Raw genomic sequence first — 7,130 nt, forward strand, 5'->3', positions numbered from 1 at the left:
CTCATGCTGCCTTCCTCTCAATTTGTTAAGACCGACTGCCGTGATTTGGTTGATGGACTGGGTGGGTGTCTAATCCGATCCTTGCAGTTTATCTTCCATCAGCAACCCTCCTTCTTCCTGAAGTTGGCATTGGCAGAAGTCTCATAGGAATGTGAGAAGAGCCTTCTGGATCGGGTCCATGTCCCATCGCAGTCCAGCACCCTGCCCTCAACCATGGTCAATGAGATGCCTCCATGGAAAGACCACAAGCAGGGCACAACACCCCTCTCCTCTCCTGTGGTTTCTAGCTACTGGTACAGTGGTACTTCGGGTTACAGACACTTCAGGTTACACACTACGCTAACCGAGAGATAGTGCTTCAGGTTAAGAACTTTGCTTCAGGATGAGAACAGAAATCGTGCTCCGGCGGCGCGGCAGCATCAGGAGGCCCCATTAGCTAAAGTGGAGCTTCAGGTTAAGAACAGTTTCAGGTTAAGAATGGACCTCCAGAACAAATTAAGTACTTAACCCGAGGTACCACTATACAGGGGACGTGGGTAGCACTATGGGTTAAACCACAGAGCCTAGGACTTAGAATCATAGAATCATAGAGTTGGAATAGACCACAAGGGCCATCGAGTCCAACCCCCTGCCAAGCAGGAAACACCATCAGAGCACTCCTGACATATGGTTGCCAAGCCTCTGCTTAAAGACCTCCAAAGTAGGAGACTCCACCACACTCCTTGGCAGCAAATTCCACTGTCGAACAGCTCTTACTGTCAGGAAGTTCTTCCGAATGTTTAGGTGGAATCTTCTTTCTTGTAGTTTGGATCCATTGCTCCGTGTCCACTTCTCTGGAGCAGCAGAAAACAACCTTTCTCCCTCCTCTATATGAAATCCTTTTATATATTTGAACATGGCCAGCTCCCTTAGCCGTTCCTCATAAGGCATCGTTTCCAGACCTTTGACCATTTTGGTTGCCCTCCTCTGGACACGTTCCAGTTTGTCAGTGTCCTTCTTGAACTGTGGTGCCCAGAACTGGACACAGTACTCCAGGTGAGGTCTGACCAGAGCAGAATACAGTGGCACTATTACTTTCCTTGATCTAGATGCTATATTCCTATTGATGCAGCCCAGAATTGCACTGGCTTTTTTAGCTGCCGCTGATCAGAAGGTCGGCGGTTCGAATCCCAGCAACGGGATGAGCTCCCGTTGCTCGGTCCCTGCTCCTTCCAACCTAGCAGTTCGAAAGCACATCAAAGTGCAAGTAGATAAATAGGTACCGCTCCGGTGGGATGGTAAATGGCATTTCCGTGTGCTGCTCTGGTTCGCCAGAAGCGGCTTAGTCACGCTGGCCACATGACCCGGAAGCTGTACACCGGCTCCCTCGACCAATTGGATGGCCAATTCAACATAGCGCTATGACAATTCAGCGCTGCATTATCCCGTCTGTGCTAACATTCCAGCTGGCCACATGCGGCAATCCCCTGCTCTATTCCCCCCCCCCCATGTGCTGTTCCAGGGGTTCTCCTGCTCCCGAGCCAATTTTTTAGGGAACGGTATATTATGTGGGTTTTTCTATCCACTTCCTCCACGCCACATATAACTTGATGGGCTTTGATCATGTCGCCTCTGACTCAGTTTTCTCTAGAAGATCTTGATTCCCCAGAGGTCCTCTTCTAAAGACCAAATGGGATGCATGGAAACCAGATGTGTTTCTTAAGAGTTTCTTACACGAGTCAGTAGGGATGCAGGAATACACAGAGTTTTCTGTTCTGCTCTCCACTTGCCACAAGCAGCGCTGCTACACCAGTGTGGTGTAGTGGTTAAGAGCGGTAGTCACGTAATCTGGGAAACCGGGTTCGCGTCTCCGCTCCTCCACATGCAGCTGCTGGGTGACCTTGGGCCAGTCACACTTCTGTGAAGTCTCTCAGCCCCACTCACCTCACAGAGTGTTTGTTGTGGGGGAGGAAGGGAAAGGAGAATGTTAGCCGCTTTGAGACTCCTGAAGGGGAGTGAAAGGCGGGATATCAAATCCAAACTCTTCTTCTTCCTCTTCTTCTTCCTCTGCAGTCCGACTTCAGCCAAAAACTATATTATCCATTTCACTGGCTGCTGTAGCCAAATTACGTAATTGACCTAATTATGTAAGTTACGTTGTCATTACATTATTCCACCCCATTCATTTCAATGCATTAGCTAGCGAGCAGGACCAGTGGTCAGGAATTGTAGTCCAAAAACAGTTGGAGACCCAAGTTTGGGAATCCCTGGTCAAGACTAACATCCTGTTTCCAACGTTGACCAACCAGATGACTTTGAGAACCTAACAAGCAGGGAAAGTATGGATCTTTAACAAAGAATAGTGCGATCTGGAAAAAGAAACCATTTTTTTTTATTCTAGAGCTCATGGACTCAGCATTTTGGGGAACTTGGAAGCAATTCACTTTGCTTTAATGGCAAAAGGCAGTGTGCACTGAAAATTCAACATACTAAATCTAGCCTTGGCCAATCTGGTGCCCTCCATGAGACTTGGGACTATAGCCCTCCATCAGTCTGTTGCTTGTTGGAGCTGTAGTCCAAGATATTCGGATATTCAGAAGATGAACCAAGAGATTGAATGGAAGATAAAGCAAATGAAGCAAAAGACCTTTGAATCAGCAAATAAATGTGGTAAACTTTTGGCATGGCAACTGAAGAAAAGGCAGAAACTAAATACAGTTACAAGCCTAGAGGTGGATGGAAAGAATATATCTAAACCTAATGAAATTAGAAACTGCTTTCTAAGTTATTTCAAAAAACTCTACACTCAAGGCCCGCAAAATGAAGAAGATATAGATAAATTCCTTGGAAAATATGGATTACAAAAAATCTCTCATCAAAGCAAGATGGATTTGAACCAGAGAATCTCAGAACAAGAGATAGAGGCTGCCATTCAGAATATGCAATTGGGCAAATCTCCGGGACCAGATGGACTGACTTCTAGATACTACAAATCGTTGAAGGAATGGTTGACTCAACCATTAAGAGAAGTGTGTAATGAGATTCTTGAGGGAAAAAGGGCGCCTGAATCGTGGAAAGAGGCATATATTTCACTCATACCAAAGTCAGAGACTGAAAAGACCCAACTCAAGAACTACCGCCCAATATCACTCCTTAATGTGGATTACAAAATTTTTGCAGACATTTTGGCAAAAAGATTTAAAAGAGTTTTGATGGAGAAGATTCATAAGGACCAAGCAGGCTTTCTCCCTAAAAGACACCTGGCAGACAATGTAAGGAATGTAATAGACATTCTGGAAAAGCTAGAGGTGAATATAAACACTAAAGCAGTATTGATTTTTGTGGATGCGGAGAAAGCCTTTGACAATATTTCTTGGAGTTTTATGAGGAAGAATCTTCATGGGATGGGGGTAGGCCAGGGTTTTGAGAATGGTATGGCTGCAATATATTCTGAACAAAAAGCTAAGTTGATTGTAAACAATGTTGTGACTGAGGAACTTAAGATAGAAAAAGGAACACGACAGGGGTGCCCGATTTCCCCATTACTTTTCATTTCAGTTCTGGAGGTGTTGCTGAACATGATAAGAAATGACCAGCAGGTCAAAGGTGTGCAGGTCGGAGCTAAACATTATAAGTTAAGAGCGTTTGCAGATGACTTAGTATTGACTTTGCAAGAGCCAAACACTAGTACGAAAAGGGTTTTAGAAATAATACAACAGTTTGGCCAGGTAGCTGGATTTAAGCTGAACAAGCAAAAAACTAAAGTTTTAGGGAAAAACTTAACAGATATGGAAAAGGAGAAATTTCAAGAGGAAACAGGTTTGACTGTGGTAAAGAAGGTGAAATACCTAGGGGTTTACTTAACATCTAAGAATGTGAATTTGTATAAGGATAACTATGAAAAATGTTGGTCAGAAATTAAAAAAGATCTAGAAATATGGTCAAATTTGAAATTGTCAATGTTAGGCCGAATTGCAGTAATTAAAATGAATGTATTGCCTAGAATGTTATTTTTGTTTCAGACCCTGCAGATTCTTGACAAGATGGAATGTTTTAAGAGGTGGCACAAAGACATTTCGAAATTTGTCTGGCAGGGCAAAAAGCCCCGAATTAAATTTAAGATATTGACAGATGCTAAAGAAAGAGGGGGTTTTGCCCTGCCGGACCTAAAATTGTATTATGAGGCTGCAGCCTTTTGCTGGCTGAAAGAATGGATGCTCCTCGAGAACACGGACATTTTGGATCTGGAAGGTTTCAATAATGCCTTTGGTTGGCATGCATATCTTTGGTATGACAAAGTCAATAGTGCCTTTAAAAACCACATTGTTAGGAAAGCATTGATTAATGTTTGGATAAGATACAAAGATCTATTGGAAAATAAAACCCCTAGATGGGTGTCACCAGTGGAGGCTAAAGCAGTGAAGAAACTCAATATGGAGGTCGGATGGCCGAAGTATTGGGAAATCTTAGAACAGGATGGAGATAAGTTCAAACTACAAAGTCAGGAGAAATTGAAGCATAAAGTAGAAAATTGGTTTCAATATCGCCAAATAATGGAATTTTTTAAACAGGACAGGAAAATTGGCTTCCAGGTGGAAAAATCAAAATTAGAAACTGAACTGTTAGAACCCAATACTAAGAACTTATCTAGAATGTACAACTTGCTGTTGAAATGGAACACACAGGAAGAAACAGTTAAATCGGCTATGATTAAGTGGGCTCAGGATGTTGGACATAACATTATGTCAGCTGACTGGGAGTGGTTATGGAACACCGGTATTAAATTTACGGCATGCAATGCCTTAAAGGAAAACATTATGAAAATGGTATACAGGTGGTACATGACCCCAGTCAAGCTGGCAAAAATCTATCATTTGCCTGATAATAAATGTTGGAAGTGTAAAGAGACTGAAGGTACCTTTTATCACCTTTGGTGGACATGCCCGAAGATTAAGGCCTTCTGGGAAATGATCTATAATGAAATGAAAAAGGTACTTAAATGTACCTTCCCTAAAAAGCCAGAGGCCTTCCTTTTGGGCATTGTCGGCCAATTGGTGACAAAGAAGGATAGAACTTTCTTTATGTATGCTACAACAGCAGCAAGAATACTTATCGCAAAGTACTGGAAGACACAAGATTTACCCACTCTGGAAGAATGGCAGATGAAAGTGATGGACTATATGACATTGGCCGAGATGACAGGCAGAATCCGTGATCAACGAAAAGAGACGGTGGAAGAAGACTGGAGAAAATTTAAAAGTTACCTTAAGGACCATTATAAACTTAATGAATGTTAAAAATGTTGTGGTTTTCAGAAACAAAGGGGTACAGGGAGATAAGGTTAGAATATAAAAAAAAGGACTAAGATGACAGAGATTTGAAAGTAACAATTGGGAGTTGCTAGTTGAAGTATGGACATTGGGATGCAGAGAGGGGGGGTATGGGGAAGTCCAAGAAAAGAGGTTTATATGAAAATATGTTTGAAACTATGCGTGTTTGTTTGTCTCTTTTAGTGTTTGTTTGTCTTTTAAAAATTTTGTAAAACCAATAAAAATTTTATTAAAAAAAAAAAAATCCTTACAGCCAGTGGCTAAAGGTAAAGGGACCCCTGACCATTAGGTCCAGTCGTGACCGACTCTGGGGTTGCGGCGCTCATCTCACTTTATTGGCCGAGAGAGCCGGTGGCCAGCATGACTAAGCCTCTTCTGGCAAACCAGAGCAGCGCACAGAAACGGTGTTTACCTTCCCGCCGGAGCGGTACCTATTTATCTACTTGCGCTGGTGTGCTTTCGAACTGCTAGGTTGGCAGGAACAGGGGCCGAGCAACGGGAGCTCACCCCGTCGCGGGGATTTGAACTGGTGACCTTCTGATTGGCAAGACCTAGGCTCTGTGGTTTAGCCCTCGAAAGTAATTTCGTTGTCCCCGAGAGGGGGCAATGACAATAAAGATATTATTATTATTATTATTATTATTATACCACAGCGCCACCCACGTCCCTTACAGCCAGTGGCTACTTCAAATTAAATACAGAAATGCAGCATTGTCATCCAGCAACAGGAAAAAAACCAAGGCAAAATCAGCTCTATTTTTTGTTTTGATATCTGCTTGAAGTTTTCAACTAATTAACACTATCTGAATCACGTTTTTCCCCCCTCACGGTGATTTGATGCAATGCAATTGTCAGGACTGCAAAGAATGTTTTTGTACTTGAAGACAAATCTCTTTTGGAGAGAACATTAGAAACTGATTGGTTAGTTGAAACTACTTCTTTTTTTAAACCCTCATTTTGCTGCTGCAACAGCCCTTCAGAACACGCCTTTTGCCTTCCAAAATTGGGAATAGATGAGTACCTCAAACATGGTCCCAGTACTGTTTTGCCACAGTTACTAATACTTCAAGCAGCATTCTTCCAACACAGGAAAGATGTACACAACATGCTCAAGATTGTATTTGAAGTGGATTCAATAGTGGCGTTCTGGAGGAATTCAGCCAGCTGGGAAGAAAAAATACAATCTACAGATTAAATATTCCTAAAATGCACTTGGGACAGATCGTTCAGGATTATGGCACTTTGGATTTTAGATGAGAGGTTAACACGTGGGAGCAGTTAAATATGCAAGCACAAAAATGAGAAACTTTCTGTATGCAGAGAGCTAGCATATTGAGAAGTAATTGAAGTTAAAATGTTTCATGATTTTCATATTGCAGTGGGTTCCCCCCCACAAAAAACCCCCAGTTTATTCAAACATGCAATGCACACCTGCAGTTGAAAAGTTATATAGTCCAGGAAGATTTATCGTTTGTTTTTAAAAAGAATTATTTCTAATTTTTCACTGTAAGCCTCAATAATTAAACAAGAGGGTTACCAGCACTTTAAAGAAAATCTCATGGTTTTATACCAGAAAACTCACGTCAATTACTCTTACGGTGGCTAGACGCAGACCTCCAATCCTCCTGGCTTACTTTCTGTAGTGTCAAACAAAATTATATACTGGGGTGGGAAGCAGTAACAAAAAGATGCTTCCATTATTATGTCTTCGTAGCATTTACCATGGCCCAAACTCTTGGCTTTATTAGCGGCAAAGATGGACATGCACGATTGTTTGATAGCTAGACCCTGGTAGGAAACAGATGCCTGGTGGATGCTCAA

This window comes from Podarcis liolepis (assembly GCF_965112155.1).
Source record: "Podarcis liolepis genome assembly, chromosome: 1".
In the NCBI taxonomy this organism is placed as follows: domain Eukaryota; kingdom Metazoa; phylum Chordata; class Lepidosauria; order Squamata; family Lacertidae; genus Podarcis; species Podarcis liolepis.